The sequence below is a fragment of the Lemur catta genome, chromosome 8 (genome assembly GCF_020740605.2).
Source record: "Lemur catta isolate mLemCat1 chromosome 8, mLemCat1.pri, whole genome shotgun sequence".
Classification (NCBI taxonomy): domain Eukaryota; kingdom Metazoa; phylum Chordata; class Mammalia; order Primates; family Lemuridae; genus Lemur; species Lemur catta.
Window position 1 is genome coordinate 49,256,946 of NC_059135.1, and position 18,741 is coordinate 49,275,686.

The following is an 18,741-nucleotide window of genomic DNA, read 5'->3' on the forward strand; positions in this document are numbered from 1 at the left end:
ACCTTGAGCAAGTTGCTGAATCTCTCTAAGCCCCAGAACCTCCATCATAATCATAGTGTGGTTATGAGGAGTAAAACAGAGAATAAATGTAAAGTGCTTAGGGTAGCACTTAGTATCAATAAATGAGCCTCATGAAATCTCACCATATATTTCAAAGCCAGACTAAAGTAATCGGAGCCTTATTTGTTATTTTGTTTTATGCGCATAACTGCCATGTCATCATTCATATGGGTGGTGGTAAATTTATTGCACATTAGCATAATGTGATTTGTATGTCCTGTTATCTTAAAATGTCAACTTCTGGAGACTATAAATTAGCTTTGGTATAATTTCAAAACATTTTGCAATATGAAAATCAGTAAATTATTTGTCTGAATAAATTAAAAATTAAATGTGATATATTCATTTCTCGGCTATTTATGTATCTAACATAATTGTGCACACGATCATACTGTGTTTCTTGAAAATTCTGTACCTGTAATTCACTGGCTATGCTATATCATGTGATGATTGTAATGGCTGTCTATATCATGTAATGGCTGTAATATATCATGTGATATATATATATATATCATGTAATAGAAGAGACAAGAATGATCATCAAATCCATTCCCCACCACCCTTGCCCTCATCCAGTGTAGGAATCTTTACCTGACAGATAATCATCCAGCCTCTGCCTGAAAACTTCCCTTTTATGACTTTATATCGTTATGTTCTTTAAAGTTCTTGGATAATTACAAAAATTTTATCAGCAGTGGTGAGGGTTTTGTGTGAAATATAGTCTGCCATATGCACATATTAATAATTTAAGTTCCATACTGACAAATTACTAGTTTGGTAATTCACGTTGGAACTACACACAAAGACAGAGCATGCAGGAGAGATGATTAGAATTTTCTGGTTCATTTCATGGGTTTCAAACAAATGTTCCTGTTTTTCAGTGATACATATAAGCTAGCTGACTTTGGTGGTATAACTAGACTCTTTGCATTACAAATTAATTCATTCCTTTGTTATTCTTGGGTGATTAAAGGGAGGTATTGCTTTGCAGAGTAAAAATCACGAGACCTGGATAGGAACAGACATTTATGATCTATTAAGATGTATGGGCACACCAGCATGAAACCTGGGAAATGGAAATAAGCACAGGCTCTTATCCACCCTGCCAGGTTGCCTATACTTCGGCCCCAAAGGTGCCATTTCATAAATTGATGTTGCATAAAGTATGGCATGTCCATTGCAGTTACTTTCTAACAGCCGAGCCAACATACAAGCAGTGTGGCTTGAACTTCTGCTTTGGCTAATCTCTACAGGCTTCTTTAGCCTTGGTCACCTCTCTTCAGCTCATAATTTGGAGTTGGGCCACCCTGCTGCTCTGCTTCGTGCCGACATGTTCAACCACCCTGTAGAGCTGGGATGCAGCCAACCGAGCTTGGCTGCTGGGGGACTGGCTGTGTTCCACAAGCTTGTTACTGGTGACGCTGCCCTGCCAACTGGTGTTGAGGATGGTGCACAGATGATGCTAACACGTCTCTGCAGAAGCTGGAGTTTTCTTATCAGCAACAGGCCTGGGACTCTAAGCCAGATAACAGAGAGGATTTCATTAGCTCTTGGGCTTACGTTTCTAGACTGTTTCTGATTGTCTGCAGCTAATGTTTAGGATTCATGAGATGTCAGAGTGCAAAAGGTATTAAAGTTCACTGAGTGAGGAAGGTGGATGATGATAGGGGTCACAAATTAGTGGCCCCAGAAGACTGAATGCAGCTCGCACTTGTGTGACTTGCATAGGATTTGACTGGCATAGGATTAAGTTTTTAAAAATTGAATGCCTTTAGACATAGCTGCAAGCCTTCCACATAATAGCCAACCCTTAAACAACTAGTCAGTTTAATATAATCATCTTAATGGAGGCAAAGATGGACAAGTTTCTTCTGTCATCTTATTAATAGCTAGTTTCTACAAAAGGTACTTTTCAAAATTATTATTTTTTAAATCTTGTTATATACATTGATAGTAGTGTTACAACTCTGCCAGACAATTCTACATGTTTTCTATTAATACTCCACTGTCTTTAAGATACTCAAATGCTAAAAGAGAAGTGAATTAACTATTGTAAGAAATGCCTTTTGTGTTCTCATTTCATTTTTTTTCTTTTCTGCCTATATTTCAACTAAATTAGATTTCAAACCTGTTGGAATAACATTATAATTAAAAATCTGTGTTTAGCAGAAAGATGTTAAAAGTCCTGGCAGATGGCTTAAGATTTCAATTATATTTGATCAATAAGATTTCTGTCCTGGAAAAATTTGGATCTAATCCCATAACTCATTAATTACAATATTTTGTCTATATTTAAATGATGTAGTCACTGCACTATTTGCCTTTTAATAGCCATTACCGATATTCCATATAATCACTGAGAAACTACAAGAGCTTCAGAGACCAATTTGTTCATATTCTATGTGTTCACTGGGCTACATGTGACTGAGAGGTTCAAAAACACTGAGGAGTTTTGAGAAAGCTATTACCAACACAGTACCTGTCAGAACTCAGGTTACACTTCAGAGAATTTTTTTTTCTGTTGGAGCAGTATTGCTGTGGACTCTTGGCTGTATTCTCTGCCTCTTCCTCAGGCAAAGTCTAACTTTGGGATAAGAAGGCAAGTCCGTTTGCTAGGGTCCTGCTTAGGGCTTAACACTCAGCAAAAACTGTCTACTCTGCCCATACTTTTGTCTTGGGCTTATCACCTCCATACCTTTGCTTGTGTCATTATCTAATTGCATGCAGCTCTTCTTCTCTTCATCCTTCTTTCAAGGCTTAAGTCAAATTCTGTCATCTCAGACCTAAGTAGGAATTATTCCAAAACTGATTATTGTTTGTCCTTAATGGTATTTCCTAATATTTTATAGTTCAACCTTTTTTTCAGATGTCCCCAAATGACTATTCATTGAGAAAACACATAATGATCAAATATTCAGGAATTTAAAAAATTAATAACACAGTTGAACACAATGAAGACCAATACCTACATAATGTATTTCTTATTCCAGATGCAGACAATGCTTGCTATGCATGCAGATTACAGGCTCCTTGCAAAAATTCTGATGTCCTCTGATGGCTAATATACTGGCATTTGTAATTTCCTGCCTCCACAGCTTCTTTTTTTTATGTTTGTAAGAGTTACCAAGGAAACAACAAGTGCTTAGGTGCAATATCCTTCTTTCCGTCTCCTTCCATATACTATGCAGGATCTAGCAAGGTAGTTTGCAGTTATCAGGAACATGAAATAAATGACCTCAATAAGTTACAGAGCTGTAGCCACTATAGTGCTGAATGTGGAGAATTTTGAGTGTCATTGATCTGTATATCATTTTTAATGGCTATATAGTGTTCCATTGTGTGGAAGAACCATTTATTCACTCACTATTTATTGAATTTCCACCTGGTAGACACTGCTATATTTGAGGCATGGTTTCAAGTGCTGAGGTTAAACTGATGAATTGGACAGACAAAAATTCCTGCCCTCTCAGAGTTTGCATTCTAGTGGCAAAGACAGACAATAAACAAAGTAACCATGTAAGTAAAGAAAATAGTTTCAAGTAGTGATTAGATACATAATTTTTATAACTTATGTAATTCAGTTTTTTTCTGTAGCTTTTATTTATATGGTTGTGCTTATTTAGGTCTAGATAATTCCAAAAGGGCTTACAGTAAAATAGGATCTTTCACTAGGAAGCAAGATTTGATCCAGAGCTCTCACCCAAATATTAATAACTATGATAAATTGTATCTAACTCTTTCACAGAATCTCTTTTTTCCTCATTACTCCAGGTGTTCATATAAGGTGTGTGTCCCTCTAGGCTGTTTTATGCAGTAAACATGAAGCACAAGAAAATCTTGTTTTATTATTATGTCCACTCCAAGTATCTTTGTGTTGTATCTTCATTTTTTTTTTTTTTTTGAGACAGAGTCTCACTCTGTTCCCCGGGCTAGAGTGCCATGGCATCTGCCTAGCCCACAGCAACCTCAAACCCCTGGGCTCAAGCAATCCTCCTGCCTCAGCCTCCCGAGAAGCTGGGACCATAGGCATGCGCCACCATGCCCAGTTAATTTTTTCTATATATATATTTTTAGTTGTCCGGTTAATTTCTTTCTATTTTTTAGTAGAGACAGGGTCTCACTCTTGCTCAAGCTGGTGTTGTATCTTCTTGTGAGTATTAAGTTGTAGTCACAATATCAATTTATCATTGCCTGGATTGGGGAATCTGAGATTGGATGATCCTAACATGACATGGCCAAGCTGTAGATATACATTATAGTGCTTAACAGACAGGACTCTGCATGTCAGGGAGGAAATGATCACAGAGGGAGGAGAGTTCAGTGTATTCTGATATTCAGGGACTGATGCATCAATGGCTCTTAATAGCTGGCAGGACTCAAAATAGTCTTTTAGTCAAGCCACTTCTAAAAGTGCAAAATGACAAAGAACTATTATAAACTCTATCTCTGATTTATGTAGGGCTCACACAAGAGAGAATGATTTGCAATTGTAGATTAGAAACAAATAAACTTGTTGGCAGGAAGAATTGTTATTAAAGAACTAGAACAGTGTGGTGGATTCTTATTGACTGGAGATTTCAAATGAAGACATAACTGTCTTCTTTGAATAACTAGTTTAGTGTTATTATCTGAATAAAATAGCAAGGTTGTTTCTTTTCATCTTAGAATGCTGAATGAATTGGAATTTTAAAAACTTAAATTCTTTTTTTGACAAAAAGTAGAATATATTTGGCTATCTTTGAATTGGATATATCTGTTTTTCTTGGATTTTTCCCCTTTCTTTTGATGATAAGATTACTTCCTAATTATAAAGGTAATATGAGTTTATTTATAGAAAATTTGAAAAGTATAAAAAAGGAAAAATTAATATCACCCATAATCCTAAGTTTCAAAGATAATGTTATTAACATCCTTGGTATATTTACCCATATTTATTTTTATCTATGAAGATACGTTTCCAAAATTTGCATCATGTATTTTATCATGTTTTAAACAATTCTTCAAAGATACAATTTATATGTTCACATTATTTTCTACCATGTAATTATATAGTAGTTCATTTAATCATTTTGTTTCTTAGCATTTAGTTTGTTTCCAAAATCATGTTATTAAAAGATTATAATTAATGAACATCTTTACAAATAAATCTTGGACGACATCTTAGGATAGCTATTAGGTTGAACTATTAAATTGCTGTTTTGTAGGTGAAAAATGATCCAAAATCTGCAATTTCATATGGTTTAAACTAATGCTTAGGATTACTGGGTCAAGAGATTTAAACATTAATTTTTTAATAGTTTTATTGGGATATAATTCACATGTCATACAATTCATCCATTGGATAATTCAATGGGTTTAAGTATATTTGCAGAGCTGTGTAACTGTCACCACACTCAATTTTAGAACATTTTCATCACCACAAAACACACCTTATTAGCAGTCATTCCCCATTTCTCCCAGCTTTCCTAGTCCTAGACAACCACCAGTCTACTTTCTGTCTTTATGCATTTGCCTATTTTGGACAATTCATATAAATAGATTCATACAATATGTGATCCTGGGTGACTGGCTTCTTTCACTTAACATAATTGTTTTCAAGATTCATCCATGTTGTAGCCCTTCATTTCTTTTTATGGCCCGATAATATTCCATTGTATGAATAATATTCCATTGTGTGATCAGACCACATTTTGTTTATCCATTCATCAGTCCATGGGCATTTGTCATTTCCACTTCTTGACTACTATGAATAATGCTGCTATGAACATTCATGTACAATTTTTTGTGTCAATGTATGCTCTCATTTCTCTTGGATATATACCTAGGAGTGGAATTGCTGAGTCATATGGTAACTCTAATGTTTAACCTTTTGAAGAACTACCAGACTGTTTTGCAAAACAGCTGCACTATTTTAAATTCCCACCAGCAATGCATGAGGGTTCCAATTTCTCCATGTTCTTTGTCAATACTTGCTATTGTCTGTCTTTGTTATTATAGCCATTCTAGTCCGTATAAGGTGATATCTCATGGTGGTTTTGATTTCTCTTACCCTGATGGCTGATGATATTGATCATCTTTTCATGAGCTTATTGGTGTAACATTTGTTCTTAAGGCTCTTGATAAATTTCACCCATTTTATCTCCAGAAAATTGTATGAATTTACAATGCCAATAGCAATATTATCAACTCATGGAACTTTTATCAGCATCAATATTGTAATTTTTAAAAATTGCACTCCCTCTATTTTTAATTTTACTTTATTTCCACCCATTTGATTTATTGTGTATGCATGAATTCCACAAGGAATTAATCAACCATTGATGTAATTTTCAATATAATTTTCTATGACTGATAAAATTTTTCAACTAGAAAAAAAGGCTAGCATGATGCAGATTGACCTAAGCCAATTTGGTCACACAACTTCAAGGTTATTCACAATACCTCCTAGGTACATGATAATGGCTGCCAATAATTTGAATTGAATGAGAGTTGGCTACTTTCCAGTAACCTTTTTATTTGATTTTAATAAAAGTAGATCTCAGACCAAATCCTGCCACACATAACAACTTTCACTTAAATAAAAATTTATTGGCAAATTGGGTCAAATAGTTCATACACCCAGTTCAGTAAGCTTCATGAAGTCCAAGCTCTCTTTGTTTGAGGTAATCTAAACACTGCTTGCAATATTTCAGAAGCAGGATCTGGTTGTTCTGGTGGTGGGCATCCTTTGACCCAGTGGAAGGATTAGACAGCCCAAGTGTCCATCTCTAAGGATACACGTTTGAAACTTGCTACATTTCATACTTTATTAATGCAAGGGTGTGGAGGATGTCTCTAGAATGTTATAACTAATTCTTATATCTCGAATACCACCAATTGCAATAATTAGAGTCAATATCTAATATCCAATGTGCTCATTAACAAGCTATTAATTTCACCAGTGAAATCCATTTCTAACATTAGCAAAGCCCCATGCTATTGAAGGCAGATAAAGATCTCTGGAGCATGTGTAGTAGCCACATGTGGAGTGCAGCTTTCTGATTACCCCTAGAGTATAAATCTTGGTAGGGCAATCGTCTGCTCCTTGATGGCATATTAAACCTACCCACCTCCCCACACACTCATAACTTCACATTGTCTTTGCTGAAGAGTTTAAAGCAAATTATAGACATCAAAACAGCATGCAGTATCTCTCAGTGTTTGTTTTCCTTCTTAAATGAGAAAATAATGGTAGGCCGGGCGCGGTGACTCACGCCTGTAATCCTAGCACTCTGGGAGGCTGAGGCGGGTGGATTGCTCGAGGTCAGGAGTTCGAGACCAGCCTGAGCGAGACTCCGTCTCTACTAAAAATAGAAATAAATTATCTGGACAACTAAAAGTATATATAGAAAAAAATTAGCCGGGCATGGTGGTGCATGCCTGTAGTCCCAGCTACTCGGGAGGCTGAGGCAGTAGGATCGCTTAAGCCCAGGAGTTTGAGGTTGCTGTGAGCTAGGCTGACGCCATGGCACTCACTCTAGCCCGGGCAACAAAGTGAGACTCTGTCTCAAAAAAAAAAAAAAGAAAATAATGGAAACATTTATTAAGTGTATACTGTGATAAGCGCTTTGCATACATTATCTCATTTAATCCCCACAACAACCTTGTGGAAATTATTATCATTCTCACTTTATGGATTGGAAAACTGAATGTGAGAGATTTTAAGAATGTGTTCGGATCACTCAACTTGTACTGGCAGAACCAGAAATCTTCTGCACCTGTGTGTAGTGACATGGCACATGGGAACACTTGGTGGATGTTCATTATTTCCTCTTGTTGCATCTTCACTTCAGGGACTCATGAACACTTAGATCATGCTGTACCTGATGCACATGTATAGGTGGCTAAATAAAGTTTGATATTCTACATGTTTAATACATTTTGCAGGCAGTAATATGTGACTAAGTAAAATGTTATTTCTAAATGATGTTCCTAGTACCATTTCGTCCTTCCATAAATGTCTGTAACCTATAAAAAAGGATGAAATCATGCCTTTTGCAGCAACATGGATGGAACTGGATGGAGATCATTATCTTAAGTGAAGTAACTCAAGACCAGAAAGTCAAATACCACATGTTCTCACTTTTAAGTGTACATAAGAACACAGAATGTGGTATAATAGACACTGGAGATACGGAAGGGTGGGAGGGTAGGTGGGGTGAAGGATGAGAAATTACTTAATGGGTACAATGTATACGATTCAGGTGACAGTTATAATAAAAGCCCAGACTTTACAACTACATAATATATTCATATAACAAAACTGCACATGTACCCCTTAGATTTATACAAATAAAAAAAATCAACCAAGCTTGAGATTTATGCCTGTAAGAAAAATTAAAAATAACTAACAGATAAAAGAGTTAGGAATCATTGATAAACAATGATGGCTTTGTACATATGCAACTATGAGGCAGATAATTTAATATTTTTATTTTATTCCAATTTTTGTTTTTACTGACAAAACATTTTTAAATTTATGGTTGTTTATGTATATTTTTCCTTCCTGAGGATAAGAAGGAGGTGAGGATCAGTCTAACTTTGGTGCTTTTTTTGCTTTAAAACATTGTGCCTCAAGTCAGAATTTGCAAATAGTATTCATTTGTACTAGGCGGTAAAGTGAGGTGTTACGGAATAAATTATCCTGCAGCCTACTTAGAGGGTTTTCTCTGTGTTTAGCAAAATTATGGAGTATGCTGTGTAAATGAAGCTACATTATATTTCTTGTTGGAGAATTTCAAATATAAGATAACTTTGTGACATAATTTGTAATTTCTGTTTTTAAGAATGTATAGATTTAAAATATATACTTGGATATTTATTTTTTCCTTTTCTTTTTTCTTGTATTGGAGGTAGAAATGAAACCATTTCTTTTTGTAATTTGCCATTATTTTCTTTTATTACTCCCACATGTGCACTGGATAATATCCTGGCTAGATATGATTGTAGGCTATTTTCACTGGCAGATTCTGATTCCATTGCCACTCAACAACGGAGTATTTCCCCACCCCTTTCATATTCTGCACTCTCCATTTAGAATTGAGAAAAAGTCTCAAAGGTAGGCACTTCTATTTTATCAATGCAGGCAGCAAGGTCCCCCAAGGGAGGGCCCAAGCTGGAGTAAGAGCGTGTTAAGAGGGGGAGAAAGTAATGAACAGTTTTGAAAAATGAGGTTATGTAAGTTAGAGCTACCCAGAGATGCTTTGAAGGTCTATTAGACACAGTTTTTGAAAGGGGGGTTGAATAAAACTAAAACACAATAACATAGCTCTCTCACTGGAGAGAATTTAAAATGATTCCTCACAAGAATTAACTTGCACCATCAGAAGACTGGAGTGTGCTTTATTCATCTGAAAAGGATGTTTGGTGTTTTGGAAGAATTACTGTCTATGGTGTATAATAGGCGACTGTGGGAAATCAGTATGTATTCCTTAAAGGTGCCACCCAGTGTTTAATAGCATTGAGTAGCATCCGAGCATCAAGCATTCCATCTTCAGTGTTTGATTATTTGGTAAACTTCATTTTCAAAAACCTATCCATATCTGTTTTTTTTTCTTTTTCTCTGAAAAATATGTTTCTGATTAATTTTGCAAAGTCTTTAATACTGATCCCAGTTTTGTTTGTCATTACATCTCAGTGGTACTTGTGGCTTAATGTAACACAAATTTATTCTAGATATGTTGTTCTACTTTCTATTTCCAAACCCAGAATCAGGCATCAAAATAAGCCTTCAATTATTGTCCTCTGTCATGAAGACAGAGTACCACAGACCTTGGATGAACCTGTAGGCGTCCATTGCCCCTTTTCAGTGGTTGATTCTAAATTTACTTTAAAATCTCAGGTTAGTAGTTTGACATGATGCCATCATGATTAGGATAGTCATAGGACATGATGGGAGTTTTATTGTTCCTATTTTTTTAATCTATGAAACAGGATGACAGGAATTATTGTCTCTATGAGACTGAAAATATATTTTCCTCTGGATCTAGAATAGTCCATCGTTTTAAGATTTGATCCTGATGCTGTGGCTTATTGCCCTGGATGCTTCCATTGTTTTACACTGTAAAGAGCCATCCAGTTAAAAACAACAAAACTGTGCAAATTATGGCAAACTTCTGGTCTGCAGCATGGATTTCTTAGGTAAAAGAAAATGGAAAGCCAAATTGCTTCTTACTTTTTTGTCTTCAAATTGTTGCCCAAGGGCAGATTATACACAGATCATTGGGTCGAGCAGGGGCTATTGTTCCCCCAACCATGCACCGAGTAATAAGTCATTCTCCTTGAAATTACATCTTCACTAGCATCAGTATATAAAATACAGTTATATTTGTGCTGGAAATACAAGGTCACAGCTATTCACCTGGAAGATGATCCTTCACAATTATTCCTAGAAAAAAACTTGGGAAAAATACTCTGTGCCCTTCATGGTTCAGTGATGTGAAATGTTTGTACCACACTCATTTATGGACACTAAAGGCAGGGGGCTCATCCGGTACACAGACCTATGGATCTGGGGCTGTGTTTAGACAGACAGTCAACTGGAAGATGGTAGAATATATTGCCAGGTATACAGCTTGTCACATGGACTCTTTTAGAAGCTGTTGGAAGCATCACTCATTATAGTAACATCAAAATTTATGTTTTTGCAGACTTTATTCTTCACACATATATTAACTTATATGATTCTCTCAATATTCTTATGAGGTTAGGAAGACAATTGTTAAATTTTTCTTTATAGATGAGCTAACTGCGGTCTGTCTTGCCTAGCAGTAAGTTAATAGTGGAACTGGGAGGTCATTGTTATTTCCTCTTCTTTTTCCTGGCTCATCATCTTGTTTTTCAACCAGTGAATTGACTATTCCCACTACTTAGAAATAGCAGAGTTCAAGGCAAAGAGAACTCATTGGGTTAATTGTAGAAATGATGTCATTCAATATGCTAGCATGTACTGCTGAACAATCAATAGGAAATTCAGTTTTATTGGAGGATTATAAAAATGAAGTCACAGTTCTTCAGGTATGATGCACATTGAGCTTGTTAAAGAGATAAAGCCTATCTAAGGGTCTTATTTATAAAAACCACGTGCTCTGAATGTAAGAAAATCATAAAAAGCAAAGAGATCTTAACGTTATTTTATTCAAACTCTCATTTTAGAGATAAAAAATTTAAAAAAGAAAAGAAATAAAAGCAGTTCAGCGATTTTAAATGATTTGCTCCGGGTTGCACAGTTAGAAAACCGGCACTGAGAATCTTTAAACTGCATTGTCCCCAGGCTTTCCTCTGTGCTGTGCTGATGTTTGGCTGCCAATGTGGAGGGAGCCAGATGGCAGCGGTGGTCCCACTCAGCGCTGTGGTTCTTTGGTGAACAAACGACGTAGCCCCATTTTATGGATAGGAAAATCCTGGTTGAGAAGTGTCCCCAGAAACAGTAAGTCAGTGGTGTAATAATGTAAGCCTCCCAAGTGCTTCCTTGCCTGTCTTCTCACAGATATTGGAGCCTGTGATGTTTCTGCTTCTACAATAAAAAGGATTGGTGGAGAATCATCTATATATTTTAGCCACAAGTTAAGAAGAAGAAAAAAAAGAAAAAAAAAGTTCTGTTCTCCAGCCAACATTGAAGTAAAGTACATATTCTCATGTTATTTGACAATCTCAATCATACTGGAATCAAGTCAAAATGCTAAGAGGTGAGGTTATAGACACTCATAGTTCTGACCCTGTCAGTGCTGACATTTGGAGACATCAAGGTTCTATTATGTCAAACTGAGGAATCTTCAAACATTGTTATGCAAATCAGAAGCATCCTTGGCTCAAGTACCTAGGAAGAGTGCTACAGCTACTAACTGTCTACTGATGATCATTGATCTCTAGCCAAATCGTTAACACGATGTATTTAAGAATAAAGAGAACCACTGGAATAAAACTTTGTAAGAAAACTCTTAAGAACTATCAGGCATGCAAATGTCCATGGAAATGGGTTAAGAGTAAATGGGAGGCAGATATTTATTGAAGAGGCAAATATCATGAAATGTTAGACATATTAATATTTTAGTGACTTCTGTTTATCTGTCTACACAGACCATTTTGATTCATGTGTTTTTGATGCAAGCATTTTGACAGGGTTATAGCCAGCAGACACCTTGGAATCTTGTTCCAGCCTTAACTGCCATCCTGATTCTGGTCAATTTTTACTTTTCACTTTATTAATTATACACTGTTTTGAAATTTTTAAACTTTGGGTTTATATTACTTTCATTTCTAAGATGAATCTTGTTTGGGAGTAGTGTATTCATTTTGATATATTGCCAGGTTCAGTTAACACTTATGTGGATAATGAGATTGATCTGTGGATTTTTGGTACTATTTTACCATCTTTATTAAGGTTATGTTAGATGTATTATTTTAGAATTAGGAAAAAGACAGTCAAATACTTAGTCTTTTATAATCGGGAAGCTTCTAAGTAGTTATAAGGTATTCCCCCTGTCAGCTTTCAGTCTGAAATGTCAGTTCTTAGCGCACTCATGGCCGAAGAATGACCAGATGCACCAAAGTAAGGCAAGCACAAAGATGAGGTTTATTGAGGAGAGAAAGATGGGATTATAGAGCAAGAGCAAGATACAGGTTTACAGAGAGTGATATATACACCACAGATGATGACTGGAACCATTCGAAGAAAAGGGAGAACAAAAGGAAGGCAAAAGGGGGTTGGTTATGGTCTGCATCTTATTTTATAGTGCCTGGATTGGGACATCCCTCATGGTTCAGAGGTCACCATGGAACCACATTGATTGGACAGTTGGGAGTTACATGACCTGAGTCTTACTATGCATGTGGGCTCTAGATCACTTTCTGGACTCTATCCTACCTAATGCTGCTTGGCCCATGGGTTAGAGAGTTGTCTGCATTCTTCTACAGCTGGTGTACTAAGTTCTGATTGGCAGATTCATAGGGTATTCACTCCTCCCCCAGGTATGGCAGTAGCTCAGGGCAGGATTAAGGTGGGGCAGGACCAACATGGGGTCTTGGGGCCCACCCTTGTCCTTCTTCCTAGGTGGGGCAATTGCACCAATGCAAGGCACAAACTTTCATCTCTAGGAGACCTGGAATCCCTTGCTAACTACCTAACACCCCAAAGCATCATTATAAATGAGTTTTACTGTAAGTATTATATAAATGTTATTTAGAGATCAGTTAGAAATTTAATTAGGGTCTCTTATGCAGATTGGAGTGGAGAATAAGAGATCTTATTATGGCTCAGATGTCCTTCCCTGCTTCCCCCTAATACATACCCAATTAAAAAGGAAACTCAGAAAACTTATTGGAAGAAAATAATGCTCCTCATTTATATAGATTCTTTGCAGCATTTAAAAACTCCTACCATCACAAAAATGTAGAAGAGCCCTTTCCTGACCTGCCAAGAAGATGTCCAGTGAGACTTTCTGCAATTAGTTTATGAAAACAGTATATATATCTTCATTTTCAGATATAAGAGATATTATATTTTAAATACTTTTTCGAGCTATCATCAGAAATTTGTAACTCTGAAAAATTACTCTAAAAATTTTAAAAGTAAAAATAATAAATTCTGTTATTGATCAGCCACATTACTAGAAAGCAAAAGTAAATGAATGCCACTATTGTGACATTCAAGGAGGAGTTACAAAGTCTGAGATGCAGAAAGTCAAGGTACAAGTGAATTCTCATCGACTAAGCAGTTATCTGATTGAAACAATTCATGTTTCCTTCTTGGAAGAGTACCTGACTGCTGATCATATTTAGTTTGTACTAGGTTAACGCTTAACTCCACCCCATCCCCACCTGTCCCTGTTAGTGCTGAGATGATGCTCACCAAAATAAAAACAATGTTAGTTTTGCATATTATTTTTTTAAAGTAGCTGAAACTTTGGTGGTATGTGTTTTGGGTTGGATAAAAATGTCACATAGTCAATTCTTTCTCTCTTCCTTCCCTTCTCTCCCTTGCCTTCCATCTTGTTCCTTAAAGGATTTGAGGCAACTGGTAGGAAATATTGGAATATTAATAAAGTTTATGGCCAGATGAGGTGGTAAGCTGGGAATTCTCAAAGAGTTTTTCGGTTTTGGGGTTGTTGTTTTTTTTTTTTTCTGTGTGATGTGATGGTAATCTCTGACTACATTCAGTCTTGACCAGAATGTCTCATTGATCCACCCTATCTTTTTGGCACCAGGTGGGGCTGGAGGATTTCAGTGGGACTCCTGGTATTTTGATAAATGCTCCTAACTTTTAGGTTGAAGGACTTTCAGATGAGGAGAGGTGACTCAATGAGAATGCACAAGATAAGTAGCGTTATTCAGGGAGACAAAATAGTTTGCAACCTGCCAACCAGGAAAGCTATTCTCTCTCAAAATAGGGAAATTCATTAACTATGATGAATAACCTTGCAAATGCATAAGTATAACTATTAGGATTTTGGCCACAGCAGATCAGTTCATGGATTCATTTCCCCACCATGTAAATGGCATAACTCTCTAGTTTGTGCATAAAGGAGTTCACAGAATATCCTCTGTTTTACAGAGGAAATTAGCTTTCATTTCCTTTTTTATTTGTAGCTTGCCTCTGAGTATGACAGGAAGATTTAGCTCTGGGCAGAGTATTCTTCTGGACTTCATTCATTCTGTGCTATGACTAATAGCTTTTCCATATAACCACATCAAGAATTAATATTGCTTTACAAAACAGCATTCCACATCTCTAGTGAATTGCTTATCTTTCTTGAAGAAGAGTAGATTACTCATATTGTCATTCTTATGTACTTTCTGATGCAATAGAGGCATGAAGGCTATCAATTGCTTTAGCCTGTATGATAGGCATTGAGATCCACTTAATAGGATACTATGCAAAACTGAATCAGACTCATCTCACCAAAAAGTTGAGCGTGTGTATGTGGGGCTTTGAATGCAGTTATCGGGCAATCTTATTTTGCTGTCCTCTCCAAGATATCATACTGAAAATTTGCAAGCAGAAAAGATACATTTTTTATGTACAGGTAACAGAAATCTTGATGTATCTAGAAACTTGTTAGTTTTGAACACAGAAAAAATAATGGGACTACAGGAGATCTCAAGGTTTCAGAGGCCTTAATTTCAGTGTACATCTCTTGCTGCCTGTACCACTTGTTGTAGGAACATGCTTTCCACAGCTGCTCTTGGTGGCTCTTGGCTTGCCTTGTCCTTTTGACTTCCGGCATTAATTCCTGTCTTGATCCTGTGTCACAGACAATGAAAAGATGATGGGCTTCCACATGAGAAAAGACGTAGACAATTCAGACCTTTGGTAGGACTGGCTACATAATTTGTAGGGCCTAGTGCAAAATGAAAATGCTGGGCCCCTAATTCAAAAATTTTAAGGATTTCAAGGCTATAACAGTAGAGCTTTGCATCAAGAACAGGACACTTGTAGACTGCATGCCTACAAAGCCCAGCTTTTTGGTTTGGAAATGTAAAGTTAGAGAGGGATTTGCTTTAATTCTATACAATCTAGAAAGCAATAATAGAATGGATGAATTTTATTTATGATGTCTTAGAATATTAGATCTGGGAAAACCATTGAAGTTCAAAGGTGGCTGATAGCATGTACTCCTTTATGACAGAGCAGGAATGAACTCTTCAAGAAGTCACACAGGGTGGGTCTAATAGTTTCTTATTTGTGCCGGCTACAGGGTCAGGTTGAATCATGGATGCATAAAGTGTTGACTCTCGAAGACTAAGTTTGGTTATGGGTGACATTATCAAACTCCTGGGCTCATGGAGGGCTTAGAAGTAAATGTGTTTGTTGATCCAGACCTGAGCTGTGTTCACCCCTGAGGGCTTTAGAGTGAAGATTCTCATAAAACTTAGAAGAGGTGAGGAAACACTGTTACACCAGATTTGGTGGGAGTGGTTGTACCCAGCGACTTCTCACACTTAATTCACTAAAAACTGTGTTTGTAGTCTCTTGCTGATTTTAATTTTATACAGCTGGTTAGCTTTTAGTGATAGACTATGACAACAAAAGAGAAAGCATTAACTTAACAAAGTCTTCTCTGAGGGAATGTTCTAGAGCCATTGAAAAGCCGGTAAAAGGATATTGCCTGGTTAAGCAAAAAAAGTACAAACATAATAAATGATAAAAATTAAAACAACAGATAAAATTTTTTCAATCTTCAAAGTTCTATAAGAAGATAGTAGACCCTGTCTTTTTGATTTAATAGTTGTAGAATATTTGTTTCTAAACAAAATAATTCTAGAGACAGCAGACTATTTTGTACTCATCTAGCAATTTAATAAGCATGTTAATTTCTGATGAGGAGAAAAAATAACTCCTGCAGAGATATGAAGCTAACATTTGTGGCTCACTGTGTCAGACACCTTCATTTAGATCATCTTCTTTATTACACATAATTATCCAGTGTGGTATGTATCATCATTCCGCACTTAGAGATAAGGAAAATGTGGTTCAAAAATTAAACATTAGGCAATATATGTAACCTAAATGTTTGTACCCCTGTAATATTCTGAAATAAAAATATACTAAAAAAATTTAATTGTTACCATCACCATCATTCTAACCACCTTTCCTTAATACCAGCAAGCTCAAAGATTAATCAAATTCTAAGGATGTGATCACAGCAAAAAAAATTAAACATTTCACCAAGAATATTCCTCAGAATAGTGATTCTGTAAGGTGTCAGTTAATGGTTGTTCCATGATACTAGAATGGTTGGAAAAATACTTGATTTTGTCAAACATTAGGAAAGATTAGGAAACTTGGACTATAAAATTGACATTTTTGGAGTTTATAATTGAGGACATTTGTTCTTTTCCCTTTTACCTCTTCTCCTCCATAATGGTTAGAGGGTCCTTTGGCTCCCAATTCTGGTGGTAGGAAAAGCTGTCTCAGAAAGCAGTAAAGAAAATAGTACTGACTATAGCACTGTAAACCTCTGCAAGCTGGTGGGGGACGTACTTGGGGAGCAAATGGTCTTCATAGAATCCCTGAAACTTTACTATGTAAGCAGGCATCAATGGGTATATTTGCCTCTGTTTGCAAAAATACCTGGAAGGATATAGTTGCAGGGAAGTTTGCTGAAGAAAACTAGGCACTAAGTATTGTATTTAGTCTTCAAAGTTACCACTTTAATTTCCAAGTCAACTACAGTTCTTTGAGTAAAAGAAATGTTATTTTAAGGTTGTTGTGTACTCTGTAAAACCTGAAAGATGTCGCTATGTTAGGTTAGGTCAAAAATAGGTTCACAATAAGGTAGAAAAAAACCTTCGTATCTGATATGATCAGGACTGGTAATTGGTGAGTTAAACCCAAAATTCATTAAATTGGAATCATTTCAAAATAATATATATACGTCTTAAACATTTTATTTCAACTTAAAATATTAATATGTATTTATTGAACAATATTTTCTTGTCCAGCAAGTCTTTTCTTTGATTGTGGATCCACTAAGTAGAGAACCACTTTGTTTTCCTTATATAAACGACACCCATAATACATTATTTATGACTGATAATTTTAAAATGGAGCTAGAATCAAAGGTCTCCTTGTGAAGAAATCTGAAGAAATCTAGAATTCTTCCAAGCTTTTATGATTTTTCTCTATTTTTTTTTTACAATCATCTTAATGCATTTAACTTCAGAGCTTTTCGTTTTTATGACACATTTTTATCAAACTCTCTGGATCTCAATTTAATTTTCATAGAAAAAATTCTCTTTCTTTTTTCATGATAATGGTTTAATATAATAAAAACTAATATCTCAACTTACAATACCAGGTACAACTGACATAAACAGGTTTGGGAATAAATACAGTTGATACCTGGTAAGCAAACACACTCAGGTCTTGTGGGCAGAAGTGTGCAGGAGTATTGGTTTCCTAGCTACAACCTTTGAGCATGCTATTGATATGTCAGCATGTTTTACAGAGTCATCAATTTGTGCTGCAAACTGTGTAAGCGAGCTCTTTCTGTAGTAACAAATCGTATTTTTCTAATTCTCAACCACCCTCAATATTGTGGTATCTTCTACCCTTTCAGGCCCTTCTGCTTATTTCTGGAAAGCCCTAGAGAGATGTTTGACATGTGCTGAAAAAATAAAACAAATCCTTTTATTTCCCTCAGACAATTCTGGGAACCTATTGGTCTGAGCCTCTTGAAGGCACCATCCCTTAGACGGCTACAGTAAGGCTGTCCCCGCAGGACCCTCCATCATGACTGGACAACACCATTGTCCTGGGAGTGAAGAACTTTCATTGCCTACATATAACCAGCTCATATCCTGTTTTATTTTTAGGACTCAAACATAAGCATACAGAGGCCAGGGCAGCCCCATTCTGAATGTTAACAAATAGGATATACTATTAAGCACTCTTTTCCCTCTGACACTTGAGGCAATGTCTCAGGGCTAAAGCCTGTATGTCTGTATGTCTCTCCTCCCTTAAAAGGAATTATTTCCCAGGAGAGTCCTCAGTGTCTCATGCAAATGGACTTCTGACAAGTGCATCCTACCAGTCCACCTAGACATTGCCCAGACAGGGGCCATAGCTGGGATATTTCTCAAGTCTCCATATTCTATCCAGCCTCCATTCTTTCCTCATTATTAACTGCAGCTGTAGCATTT

General features: G+C 36.3%; 1 protein-coding gene across 1 annotated transcript in view; it reads left to right on the plus strand.

Moving 5' to 3' along the window:
- PDE11A (phosphodiesterase 11A) overlaps positions 1-18,741 on the plus strand; it is a 332,704-nt gene that overhangs the window by 43,995 nt on the left and 269,968 nt on the right. The gene's annotated exons all lie outside the window — the stretch shown is intronic.